We start from the raw sequence: 14706 nt of genomic DNA on the forward strand, positions 1-14706 counted from the left end.
TATATTCTTTTTTATGGCTGAGTAGTATTCCATTGTATGTATGTACCACATCTTCTTATTCCAGTCATCTGCTGATAGACATTTAAGTTGTTTCCATGTCTTGGCTATTGTGAATAATGCTGCTATGAACATAGGCGTGCATGTATCTTTCCAAATTATAGTTTTGTCAGGGTATATGCCTAGGAGTGGGATTGCTGGATCATATAGCAACTCTATTTTTAGTTTTTTGAAGAACCTCCATACAGTTTTCCATAGTGGCTGCATGAGTTTACATTACCACCACCAGTGTAGGAGGGTTCCCTTTTATCCACACCCTCTCCAGCATTTGTTATTTGTAGATTTTTTATTGATGGCCATTCTGAGTAGCTGAGGTGGTGTTTTGGTTTGCATTTCTCTAAAACTTCTCAATGTTGAACATCTTTTCATGTGCCATCTGTATGTCTTCTTTGGAGAACTGTGTATTTAGGTTTTCTGCCCATTTTTTGATTGAGTTGTTTGTTTGTTTTTGTTCTTGAGTTGTATGAGCTCTTTGTATGTTTTGGAAATTAAGCCCTTGTCGGTTACGTCATTTGCAAATATTTTCTCCCAGTCTGTAAACTGTCTTTTCGTTTTGTTTATGGTTTCCTTTGCTGTACAAAAGCTTGTACATTTGATTAGGTCCATTTGTTTATTTATTTTTATTTATTTATTTTTTTTGTGGTACATGGGCCTCTCACTGCTGTGGCCTCTCCTGTTGTGGAGCACAGGCTCCGGACATGCAGGCTCAGTGGCCATGGCTCACGGGCCCAGCCGCTCCGTGGCATGTGGGATCTTCCCGGACTGGGGCATGAACCCATGTCCCCTGCAATGGCAGGCAGACTCTCAACCGCTGCGCCACCAGGGAAGCCCCATTTGTTTATTTTTGCTTTTATTTCTTTTGCCTTGGGAGACTGACCTAAGAAAACATTGGTAGGACTTTAAGTTTTTAACAACTTAACTTTGAATGCATTCTAAAGCTCTGCATTTTTACCCCTCCTTCCTCCCCACATTTATTGTTTTGATGTCACAATTTATGTGTTTTGTGTATCCATTAAATATTTTGTATTTGTTGTATCCATTAAAAAATTGTGTATCCATTAAAAAATTATTATAGTTATTCTTAATACTTTTGTCTTTTACCCTTCATGCTGGAGTCTCAACTATAGTCAGATCTTTCATTTTCTTGACTTTTATGTATGATATGGCTCCTGATCTTACTTATCTTAAATACAATCATGTTAAGTAGGTACAAGCATTAGTCAACTTCATGAAATCTTCTGATGTAGTCATACCTATCATTTATTAGTAATTTTTCTCTTTATTTTGTAGTGAGATTGTTATATGCATACACATATGTAAAGGAATGTGCACAGGATAGTTATATTATCTAAAAATTTCATTTCAAGTTGTGCTACAGGACAAAATTTAGTTATAAAAAGCAGTTGCTAGGTCTGGTAAGGTTTAGAGCCACTTGTCTCCAGGAGTCTGCTTCTCAACTGCTTTTTAAAAAAAACATATAATAACAAATAAAAATGTATATATTTAAAGTCTCCAATGTAATTATTTGATATACATATACATTGTGAAATGATTACCACAATCCATTTAATATATCTATCACCTCACATAATTACCAGTTTTTTTTGTGTGTGTGGTAAGAATGCTTAATATCTTCTTTCTTAGGAAAGTTCAAGTATCCAATACAGTAGTATTTAACTATAGTCACCATGCTGTACATTATATCCCCAGAACTTATTCATTCGCTTGTTAAGTACTGATCTAGCACACTAGACATAAGGATCAACCTTATTAAGGAATCTTCTCTATGAACACTGTAAATAGGACACTGACAGCATTTCCTTTTTAAAAATTTTTCTTTTTTAGTCTTTGGAAACCAATCAAAAGAAAGCAAAAGTGAACACATTCTTATTTAGATATTAAAATGTTACCCATCTGGTTATAATGATGTCTAGGAACTCTTTATCCTTTAAAAATTTAAGTTAAAAAAATTAAGTTGATAATGCATATCTCTCATTTATAAAGTAAAACTATTAGTGAGCAACTTATCTATATTATTTCCATGTTTAAGAGAAACATCTTACAGTCACCTTCACTTAAAACCTACAAGAACATTTCATTAATTTCTCATGTACTTTGCTTGCCTTTGTTTTAAAAGATTAAGGATGAGGGCTGGTAGGCAAGCAAGGCATGGTGATATATATGGAACTAATTATATACAGGAAAATATATTATTACCTTTGCATTCAAGGGCAATATGATCATAAGGATCTCTAACTTCTTTAGTTTGATATGTTTGAATCTCCTTATTCCACAATTTTTATTATATTTTTGCAAATGACCCTTAGGACTTCTTTGAGGTATGAACTTCTATAATTTCATGATATGTATGAACTATCTACATAATTTAGTAAATAAATTGGCTTCTGGTAGGCTGTAACATTTTTTACACAGATAATCTAAAGTCCACCTACATAACATGTCTTAATTGAATCATAAGAATTCTTCCTTTTAATAGTGTAAATAAGTGGAATATATATGTGTCAATAATACTGCAAGTAAATGAGCAATTGTACAGTAAAAAATACAAAAAAATGTATATACATAAAGTACAATTGTAAGAATGTTATAGTCTAAACTGTGAGTGAAACAGTCCATCTATTATAAGTTAAATGATTCCAGAAATCGCAATAGTATTTTTTTAAGGGAAAAACAATACTTTTTAATATTTTCAATTTTTTCAAAGTGGGTTTTGAGGCTGTGGTGTTCTTTCAAACATGAGGAATACACAAAACACACAAATCAGTCAATTTTATTAGCCAAGGAATTTTCTAATGCCTGAACTGCCCTAGAAATTAACCTATTGTCAATATATACTCATCAGCGCCATCTAACTGAAATTTAGTTGATTAATGTTTGTTAAATTAGTCCATCTATTTCATTTGTGCTGGCAGGAACATCTTCCTGTGTGCCATGTGACTGACAGACTTGGTTGATGGAACAATGAGCAATAATTCCTCTTAGCATCTCTTTAGCCTGAGGCATCCTCATTTTCCATCTTCACACTGTTTTGGGGGCCACCTATCTTGCTTTCTTAAATGCTCATGATGTTCATTAATAATACCAGGAGAAGCTTGGAACCCTCTGGGTACATTCCCTTCTCTTGTGAAGGCACTGATGATTTATACATCTTGTTTCTGAAGAGACTGAATGAGAGAATGGAATGCTGTATATTCCGAATCACCGTTGATAATGTAGTTCCAGAATTATAGTCTCTGCAACAGACAGAGTTTGGGAAGGAGAAAGCTTAGTCATAGTATAGTGCCTGACAAATAAGCACTCCACAAATACATTGATAAATCACAGATCCATTAGGTCAATTTAAAAAATATTGGTGTTCTCTTGAGAAATACCTCTTCAATACTAACAATGCTTCACTGCCCAACATGGGATGACTCCAACAAAATGTCCAAGGTCCGCAGTAAATAGTCCTTCTGTGTTGGTAAAGAAGATGCTGTAACAAGCAGCAGGCATCCAAATCTCAATTAGGCTTCTGTGCTTGCCTTGCGACTGAGAGTTTGGAAACCTTAGTAGAGAAATAAATCGTTTATGTAATTTCCATTGGCCTTCACTACAGCCACATAGGTTGCCACCTAAATTGACTTATTGTTGGCAGCAGCTGAGACCGGAAGTGGACTACCTATATTCAGACCCATGTATCATGTTATGACAATGAAATTAGGTAACGATATACACCAGTAATCATAATAGTCTTTTGCCTTAAAGCTAAAAACACACAACCCTTGAATTGGAACCGATTATTCTTTTCACGAAATGCAATGAATGCTATTTCATCATGTCTTGTTAGGTTTTACAACCTTCAGAAGAATTAATGTCTAATGATTGATTGGTTTTATGCTTTTGCTTGCCAACTCATATTTTTTAAGTCTAATAATTTTCAGGAGCATTTGCTGAAATTTCATAGCATAAACTATTTTAAGCTAGGAAAAGAAAGATAAAGACCAGAAAAGAACTTTGCCAAGGAACATGTATTGTTTATTTGACCAGAGACATCTAGCCAGTGTGACACAAAAGAAAAATGCCCCATATTAGTGTTTTGTTTCAAGACATACACAATCATAATGTCACATCTAACTCCCTTTTCCCTGATCTTGACATGTTAGCAGTGTTCCAGTCAATAAGTTATTGAAAGGCTGTTTCATTACCTGACACTAGCCTCAGAGATACAGACCATCATCCTATATTTTGAGAGGAACGTAAGATAGATCGGAGGACATTAATTTGATGGAGAAACACTCACCCAAGTTCTTCTAACAAAATGGGCAATACACCATGTTATTACCTGTTGCTGAAAAAGAGATAAAAAATCTCCAAAATGACACTTCTTCCACTTCAACAATCTAACTCCCAACAAATTACACTGCTATAAAAAGAATGACTAATTATGTTTCCACTAGGTACTATAAAGTGTCCAATTATGGGTCTAATTAGAAGGGAAGGACTGTAAAGTAATGGGTCTTTATTTAGAAATGTTGTTATTCTCAGGACACCTTCTAAAGTGGCTTCTGTGTTTTGTTTTATGTATTACATTTATTCTACCTCTCTGCAACTTGCTCAGATTTATCTCAATAGGACAAACATCTGTCACATCTTGCATATTGCTTTAATCTGATTGTCCCTGACCCCTTAGGCAAATACAGACAGGTGGAAAACATACTGGCTATTTCACACAACATCTGTAGTCACTTTAGCCAGTCTTTTTTTTTTTTTATGGTTTATCACAGCATGGGAGGGCTGCAGAAACCAAACTGCTTCTCTCTCACTGTAGCAGAGAGGGAGAACCAGGTGGAATTCCATCCTCTGCTTGAGCAACTCTGCACCACTTAGCCTGTACAAATGCTGGCTAAGGAAAAGACCCCCCCTGGTTAGAGGACTGATCCTTAAGAGTTAGGAGAAAAGAGAGAAAAGGTAAAAAAGGACAGTGTATTACACCTTTCAATTAAGTCATTATCTTTATTCTGTAACTCCAAAGAGGTTTAATAAATGACCACACACACAAACACACACACACTCATGCACACACTCACACACACATTCATACACAAAATGTCTTTAGCAGCAATTTGACATGATTAATGAAGCTGCTCTGGCACAGCTTGAGGACAGCATATTAGTCACAGTTAATGACTCTTGCATAGCCTCCTCAAAGAGCAATATATCCTATTAAATATATTTTTAGCATAGAACCAGGAAAGACCTTAAAATATCCTATGGTCAATGACCCTATTTCCAATATTGGTGAGGGGACACACCGGGACACACCTGAAAATAGCCAGAACCGATAGATGAGGAGGAAAAGGAGGAGGGGGGAGAGTAGGACTTTTTTTTTTTTTTGTGGTACGCGGGCCTCTCACTGTTGTGGCCTCTCCCGTTGTGGAGCACAGGCTCCTGACGCGCAGGCTCAACGGCCATGGCTCACGGGCCCAGCCACTCCGCGGCATGTGGGATCTTCCCGGACCAGGGCACGACCTGCCTCGGCAGGCAGACTCAACCACTGCACCACCAGGGAAGCCCAAGAGAAAGATTTTTTAAGCAAGACAAAACAGGAATATAGATTCTCCAAATATCCGTCATGACAGTTCTAGCCTATAATCACTATTTAGGTCAAGAAATGTTTCCTTGTAAATGAGTTTTTACTTTAATCCAAGTAAACTTCCTCTGTGTAGACAACAATGGAAACGGAGAAAAATTGCTCAGCTATTCTCTTATGTATGTACTTAATATACTTGGAGATGGTTATTAAATCATCCTCTTGTCTTCTGTGCTATAAACTAAACTTATTTAATCTTTCTTACTGAAATTAATTTCCATTTTTTAAAATGTTATTATATAAATTTTTTGAACCCTCTAATATTTTCAAAGAGTGGGAAGGAGACTCCTCTATCACCTGGGAGTTAATTACCTATGTTGCCTTTAAAAATAAAGATTCTTGGGCACCACCAGCTACACGTGGGCACAGGAGATCTGTGGTTGGGACCCCAAATCTGTGTTTTTAACAAGAATCTTGGGAGATCCTCATATGCATTGATGTCTGAGCACCAATACTCTAATTTCTCTTCAATTAACTCATCCAGATAACTTTTTCAGCAAGGCACAGAAGATACATGATCTCTAGTAAATTTTTCTATATCATAATTTCACCATATTTGTTTTTTTCAGTTTAATCAAAGGATAAATGTAGGCCCCTCCAATCTATTTATACCCTTCCAGCTTTTCATCAATTGTCCCTCATTATTCCTTCTGAAAGTATTTCATCTCTTTCTAGCATGTCCTCCTAATATGATTGCAAGGCGATTCCTGTTATTCCTTCCTTTCCGATCTAACCAACATATATAACATCCCCTCCAGCCTCCAAACACCTGTATTTCTCATTTCTCTGCCTTTACTCAGTTTCCTGTAACTTAAAAAAAAAAAGTTATTGCATTTTATGTGTATTTATTTTTAATTCATTCTTAAGTTTATGTCTCCACATCATTATGTTTTGATTTCCCACCTATTTTGCAAGTATTTAGGACCAGTGTCCTATAAAACTTTCTTTATTTCACAGATCCTGACATAATTATTTGCATACACTTCTCATGTATATGTATTACCATCGTCTATGAGACCTTTTAGAGGATACACAAGAATACCCTCTGAGGAAACACCAACCAAATCAGCTCTGCTTACTTATAAGCTAAGATATAAATTTTATACTAACATTCCACTCTTCCTTTTATACTACAGCCATTCCTTCTTGTTTCTCGCTAGTTATTTTCTGCTTAATCCACTGCTTCCCGGCTTAAATTCTTACCATTGTCCCAGATCTACTTTCCCAAAGAACACCATCATTTTGCTAAAACCCATTCTTGGTCTTTCTTGTTCTTGATCACTTTTTAATATTTGCTATTGGTAACCATTTCCTGTTTCAAACTCCTCTTACTTTGTTTATGCACTATTCTTATCTCTCTATACTTGCAAACTGCTTTTCTTCCTTTTTTATTATTACACACCATCTTTAGGTTTATCTGAAGTTGAGTAAAGGCCGCCATTGTGTTTGCCTTTTGCTCCATTTCTTTGGAGAACAGGATACATTTCTATAATTCCCGTGAACATTTCTTAACCAAAAAACCCCAGGTGTTTTTCTTTGTTTATAGCCTTTCTCCAGCATTTCAGTCCTCCATCTCTACTGCCATGATATCTCTACCTATAATTCTATTTTTTCTTCATATTCTGTTGGATATTTATACTTGAATGTACACAGAACCTAAAATGGATAAAGCAGAGTTCATCATACTTTTCTGGAAGTCAGTTCTTTCTCTCTGTTTCCTTTTTTTTTTACTAAAAAATCAGCTCTCAATCACCATGTTGCAGATTCAAATTTGAAGTCATGGTGATTTTCTTTCCTCACTTCAATTATTATCAGAAGCTATTGCTTCCTTACACAAAAGCTTGACCAGGTCATGTGCACTCTTGGAGTTGACTGGAAATTTGACACTTCTTTCAACAAATGCTCTTTAAATATACTATCAACATCTATATTGGGATGCAACTCATTTTCTATTATTAAAAAAAGTATATGTAGAGGGAGATTCGCCTACTAGTTATCTTTCATTGCCCAAAGCAGCATCAATATTCTGTAAAAAGATGTGGTAATATGCTGTTACTCCAATTTTCTCATGTGATTTTTAAACTAGAAATTTTTTTGAAAATCCTACTTAAAGATTTAAAGTTTAGATAATAATTTCTTCATTGCTGGTATATCCCACGTTATTTGTTTAGCCAATGGTGATCAAGGAATTTAAGCAGCTATATCACAAAATTTCAAAACATACATGTCACAACATTCTATCCCATCCTTGTACTTTCCCCCAAATTTGGGAGTATTTTTTAATTTCCATATTAAAAGTGTGCTGTATATTTGATGAGACTGAATCAATTTACTTTCTTTTTTTTATTCAGTGCTGATTTTATGGGTTGGCATCTTCAGAGGAAATAGTGTCTTAACTGACTTACCAACTAATACACCTTTGCTTCTTCCTACTCTACCTTCCTAAAAAACATTTTACACCTAATCCTAAAAACCATTTTACACCTAATCATAGGGTCTCAATTATCTTCTTCAAATTTGCTTCTTAATCTGGTCTTTATGTACAAAAAAACTCCATTTTCATTTTATTACTAAAAGTTAAATCTCTGTCTCATTTTTCCTCAAACACAGTTGTGTTAATTTCAACACCTGGTCTTTATTTGTGTTGCTGTCTCTGTTGGAATGTCAACAAATATTTATTGAGCAAAATCATTAAGAATATGGCCTTTTGAAGTCAGAAACAACTGGGATGAGCTCTCATTCTATCACTTCAGAGCGATGTGACTTTGCATTAGTAATTCAACCACTCTAAAATTCACTTTTCTCAGCTATAGCTTAGAAATAATAGTGCTTATTATATAATCACTATTAGATGAGAATATTAAATGATGTGACTTTTTTTATTATTTGCACAATTCCTGGTACAAGTAAGTGCTCAACATTGTTAGCTCTTTATTATTACTAGTAGTAATAGTAGTGGCAATTGTGATCTGATAGTAACAGTAAGGTAATCATAGTCATGTGCAAAGCATTATACTAGATACAGGAAATACACAGGAAAGATGTTGCTCTTACTTTAAGGGAATCTACAGTTTACAGAGGAAAAAAGAAAATTAATCCAATACTTAGAATAGACTGTACTCCACACAGCAGGTAAGCCTAAATTAATTTCAACATCTTGAGAAGCCTCCTCAATGGAATGAGGCTGTGAGATAAGAAAATATCAAAATTAGTCATGTTAATTGGAGGAGAGGAGTGGGGAGAAAGGGGATGCTGAGGCCGAGGGAGCAGCGTGCATGAGGGCCTGAAAGTTGATGCATATTGGAGGAAAGTAAACCAGTTCTGCATCTTTGAAGCGTGGCAAACCTGGAAAGTGAAATTGTCAAGAGAGTAATCCAGAGAGCCAGTACGATCCAGATCGTGGGCTTCTTTAGGATTTATGAAAGAATTTGTATTCTATTGGAAGAAGATAAAGAAGGGTGTTGAGCAATGGAGTGACTTGATTGAATTTTTGTTTTTATATATTGTATTTGTTTCCTAGGACTGCTGTAACAGATAACTATAAACTGGGTGACTTAAGGCAACAAAAATGTATTCTTACAGTTCTGGAGGCTAAAAGTCTGAAATCAAGGTGTCAGCAGGCAGGGCCATGTTCTCTGTGAAGGCTCCAGGGAAGGATCCTTCCTTGCCTCTTCATATCTCCTCCTGGTTCCTGGCAATGCTTGGTGTCATTTGGCTTGCAGATGCATCCAATTTGTCTCTATCATCTCTCCACTGTCTTGTCATATTCCCCTTATTTTTTTTTTTTTTCTCTGTGTCTAAATTGTCCACTTCTTATTAGGATACTAGTCATTGAATTAGGGCCCTTCCTTACCTGGCATAGCCTCATATTAATTTATTTCCAAATAAGGTAACATTCAAAGGTTTAAAGGTTAGCAATTAAACATATCTTTTGGGGGAACATAATACAACCCACAACACTTATTAGTATGGTGGTAATTTGGAGAGTTGATTCTAGCAGAAAAATTAGAAGCAGAAGAATGGTTAGAAGGAATTAGCAGGAGAAAAAATTCACTGAAAATTCACTAAAATTCACAGATTCACTAAATTGCAACATGAGTTGCAACATGAGTTGCAACGTGAGTTACTTATTGATAATTATGTTGGGAGAGTGGGTAAGGTAGAGGAAGTTTATGATGATTCATGGCTTCTCGTGTGAGCAAGTGGATGAAGGGCAACACTGAGAAGGGAAAGAGTGAAGAGAAGTTGAGATACCATGAGAGCGAAAGACCCATGATTTCATTATCCAAGTACCTGGTCTATGTCTACAAGGTGCTAGGTGGCAGATACAGCAGTGAGTCACACAGTTATAGGCCTGCCCTCCAGGAGCTTACGGCCTTGGCTAGTCACATAAGAGTTGATTTCTGCTTTAGTAGAAATCCCATAAAAGTTTAGGGTCTAAATCCTACACCCACTATAATCATCAATGTTTTATAAAATTGCAGCTGCATCTGCTTTTCTATCTGTTGATTCTCTGGCTCTTCATTCTCTGACCTTAATACTTTCTCCAGCAAAGATTGTTTAATCTTTTGATGTGGCAATTTTCTAGTTATAATTCATCAGTCTATGAAATTGCCTTTTGCATCACCTGATCTTTACTGTCTGCATTTCCTTTCTTTCTTGCTATACACATGAATTCTGACCCTATGATGATTCATTCTTCTCAATTGACTTTCTCATCTTTCCTCCCAGCTAGTGAGATTAAATAAAAACCTGCTTCAGCCTATGCAATTTATCCAATCCTTTACTCCCAGCCAATGATCTTCTCCCTGCCTTTAGGTACCTGGTTGGGAGGTACAGCTCAGTTTGTACCATTATTCATTGATTCCAGAGCTTCAGAACCACATGCAGCTAAATAAGAAAGACCTATTTAGGGTCTTTCCATTGGCCTGGCATTTTTCTCTGCTTGTTCTTCATCATACGCTCCCAGGCTTTTCTAGATATCAGATTTCATTCATTCATCAAACACATATTGAGTTACTTTTTCATTTCAGTCATTGTGTGTGCTCTGGACAGTCCAAAGACTAATGTGAAGTTCCTATTTTTAAGGAGTTTAGAATGGAGATACAGACAAGCTAACTGACTAGTATTACAAAAGTGTGCAATGAATGCTAAAGATTAAGGAGAGCATGCAGGTCGAGTACATATTCTGAACCGGCCAGGGGATGGGAGACAAATCAGAGAAAGCTTATCAGGGCAAGAGATAAAGAAGTTGAATCATATAGTTCAGGTAGGAACTATCCATGAAAGTGATGTGATGGGAGGATGGATGTGTGGGAGTGAGGATGATGTTAGGGAGAAAAAGGGCACAGGATGGGTAAACAGCAAATATAAATGTCAGGATGTAAGAGAGAATATGATCATTCTAAAACTGCAGAAGTGTGTGCTGTGCGTGCTGTCAAAAAGTAATAGTAGGAAGAGATAAGAATAGACAGGTAAGTAGGGCCAAGTCAAGATTTGTATGCTTGTATGTCTTATCCTGATCTGATGTCTCATATGAAGGACTCATTCATTGTCAGCTGTTTTTCCTGCACTGAGCCTAAGTCCTGACATTTCTACATTCCCTCACGGTTCTCTAACATCACTCATGCAATTTCCTTTCTTTTAATGTCTGTAGATGTATGTATCTAGAGATGTGTTTTAAAATGTAGGTTTATGCTAGGTTATGGGGTCCTTATGAATGCCATGGGCCATGCTGAAGAGTCTGGCATCCTTCTTGTAGACAATGGTAAAACAAGGAGTATATTGAGTATTTGAATAAAGTGACATTGGCTATGTTTTAGGAGGTTGACAAAGTGAGACATTAATTGGTGAGGATGAAGTCAAGGGGGATAGACTAGTTGAAGGCCATTTCATGTAGTGATTGAGAACATGGATCCTGTGGGTTGACTTGGTGCATCTGAATTGACTCTCTCATATAATAGGGATACAGTCTAGGAGGTACCTCACTTCTCTGTCCCTCAAAATAGAGATTATACTGGTAATACCTGTTTCAAAGTATACTTGTTGATGATTAAATGAATTAATAAGAGTAAAGCACTTATAATCCTACTAGACACATAGAAGTGTCCAAAAAATATTCCTTTATTATGTTACCAAAATAGTCAGTGATGGTAAAGATCCATGGTGGTAAGGAAATGATTCATTTTTAAAACAAATCCTTCAAAGCTGTATTTATGTAGTAATAGTCCAGGTAGTTTGTATCTGGTGAATTCAAGTAGCTATTAGTTTTACATTTGTATTTGTTTGCTAGGGCTGCCGAAAACTGGATGGCTTAGAACAACAGAAATGAATTCTCTCACTGTTCTGGAAGCTGAAAGTCTGAATCAGTGTGTTGGCAGGGCCATGTTCCTTCTGAAAACTGCAGAAGTATCCTTTTTTACCTCTTTCAGCTTCTGAGCTAGATGTCCCTTGACTTGTGGAAGCATAACTCCAGTCTTCACATGGCATTCTCCCTATGTCTTCTTGCATTGATTTCCCTCTGTATGTGTCCAAATTCCTGCCCTCCTCCTTTTTCATGAGGACACATGTCATATTGGATTAGGGTCCACCGTAATGAACTCATCTTAACTTGATTACATCTGCAAGGACCCTTTTTCCAAATAAGGTCACATTCTGAGTTATTGGCGGTTAGGACTTCAATGTATCTTTTTTGGTGAGAACACAATTCAATCCATAATATCCCTTCTGTAATTACTGTAAAATACAAATATTTCTAAAATTTTGCTATTGAGCTTGAGTTTTAGTAAATAAACAGCACTATCACTAACCAACATTGTGCATGGTTTTACTAACATGGGCTTTATTAGGTTATCGGCCTAGAATTAGTAAACAGTGCAAGATGCTTTAAATAAGGAAGTAGTAAAGAAAATTAATGAAATTATTTTATTTTTTTCTTTCAAAAAACCCATAAATTTAATTTGTGATCCATTATTTAAATATTAGTGAAACCAGAAGACTGCTACTGGATTTTCGAATGTTAATTGATAGAGACTAAAAAAAAAAAAAATTAAGATAGGGAAAATAGTAGATCTGAAATTAGTATGGGAATTTTCAAAAACAACTTGCACTTTCAAAGAATTAACCTTGTGCGCTGCTTTACCACAAGAAACACGTTTATATCTAATATAACACGTTAAGAAAGAATGGATGGGTCATACATTCAACACATTCTCTCATAGAAAATAATGTAGTGGTATATCTAAATTCATGTCCACATTACTCACATTAAAATTGCATTGATGAGGGGCTTCCCTGGTGGCGCAATGGTTGAGAGTCCGCCTGCCGATGCAGGGGACATGGGTTCGTGCCCCGGTCCGGGAAGATCCCACATGCCGCGGAGCGGCTGGGCCAATGAGCCATGGCCACTGAGCCTGCGCGTCCAGAGCCTGTGCTCCGCAACGGGAGAGACCACAACAGTGAGAGGCCTGCATACCTAAAAAAAAAAAAAAATTGCATTGATGAAACTGGAGGAGGAAAACAGTAACTGGCAATTGGAAAAATACATTTATAATGATATTTAACACCTATGTGCCCAACAATATATCAGAAAAAAAAGTCTAACTTTTGAATTTGGAAGGTTTATAGAACAAGGAGGGAAGTAATTATGTTTTAGATATTTATTAAGACATGCAAATAATGAATAATACAATTGAAAAATAGTTTCAGAAATGGGAGTAGTGAGTGCAAAGACATTAAAAAACCTAAATGAACAGAATTTTTTCTTCATGTACTACATTACACTCACACTATATTGATTCTTTTTTTTTTTACTTGAGAGAGAAGTGTAAAGAAATTGAAAATAAAATTAATGACAGTTTTATCACATAAGATTCCAATATTACTTCATGTAAAATAAACAAACAACCCCAGAGATGGTCAATACATAATTAACAGGACAAATTTTTTTTGACAAATTATTAAAACTTATATTAAGGATTATCTGAAGAATGATGATAATGAAAAAAATTTTTTTAATATTTCATGAAAAGGATTAGACGTAAGACAGATGAGGAAGTATTGGTGGCCTTGCTTTTTCAAATACAAAGCAAGGTTATGAGCAAAATATGCAATCCTCAAGATGTGTACTTTAGGAAAATCTTTCACTGAAGGATTAAATATTGGCTGCCAGAAAATTGATTTGATATTATCAGAAAATAGTGTTCATATTGAGAACAAATAAAAAGCAAAAGAAAGAACAAAAATTTAATAGGTATCTACCATATGAGACACTTTATATCTGTGAGGTAGGTATTATTCCCATTTGATGTATGAGGCAAAGAAAGCATAAGTAGCCAGCCCATGGTTATATAACTTGTGAGTAGGGAAAAAACCAAATACTTTCTCAGAGTCTGAGCCTTTCCTACTGTAACATAAACAATCCCCAAGAACCAAACTTATTTTTCTAAAACTTATAAAAAATGATGTCACATTTTTCATCCAATTAAATTTCTGAAGGCCTAGTGACTTCTGACAACTATTCCCCAAGACAACACTTAGTTGTTTTAGAAGATGGTGGTCCATGTCTTTGGAATAAAGTAGGGTACATCAGCATAGCAAATGACAAGGAATAATATACTTTATTTGACGATGTTCATGAGAAAGTACAATTATGTCATAGCAGCATCTTCATTTCAACATGTTATTGAAATGGCAAGTTCACAAATATGACCACTACTCTCAGAGACTGGGCTCAAGACACTGCATTTGGGCCTGCTGAGGCCAACTGAGGATAAGTCAGAAGCCCTTCAGAGAAAACTCTCCCACATCAAAGTACTAAAACCACACTAGTTCCTCCCATAGATTCCAGCTTTCCTTATGCTGTTTCATTAACCTCACACTCCCACAATTTATAATTTTCCTCAGTGTCCCATTTCCGTATTCCTTCCCTCTCCCTTATGTTGGGTTTGCCTTCTCTTACTATGAAATTAATCTATGAGCTTAGTCTGCCCCTGCTCCGT

The sequence above is a fragment of the Monodon monoceros genome, unplaced genomic scaffold, assembly GCF_005190385.1.
Source record: "Monodon monoceros isolate NGI ecotype Baffin Bay Population unplaced genomic scaffold, NGI_Narwhal_1 Super_Scaffold_11, whole genome shotgun sequence".
NCBI lineage: Eukaryota > Metazoa > Chordata > Mammalia > Artiodactyla > Monodontidae > Monodon > Monodon monoceros.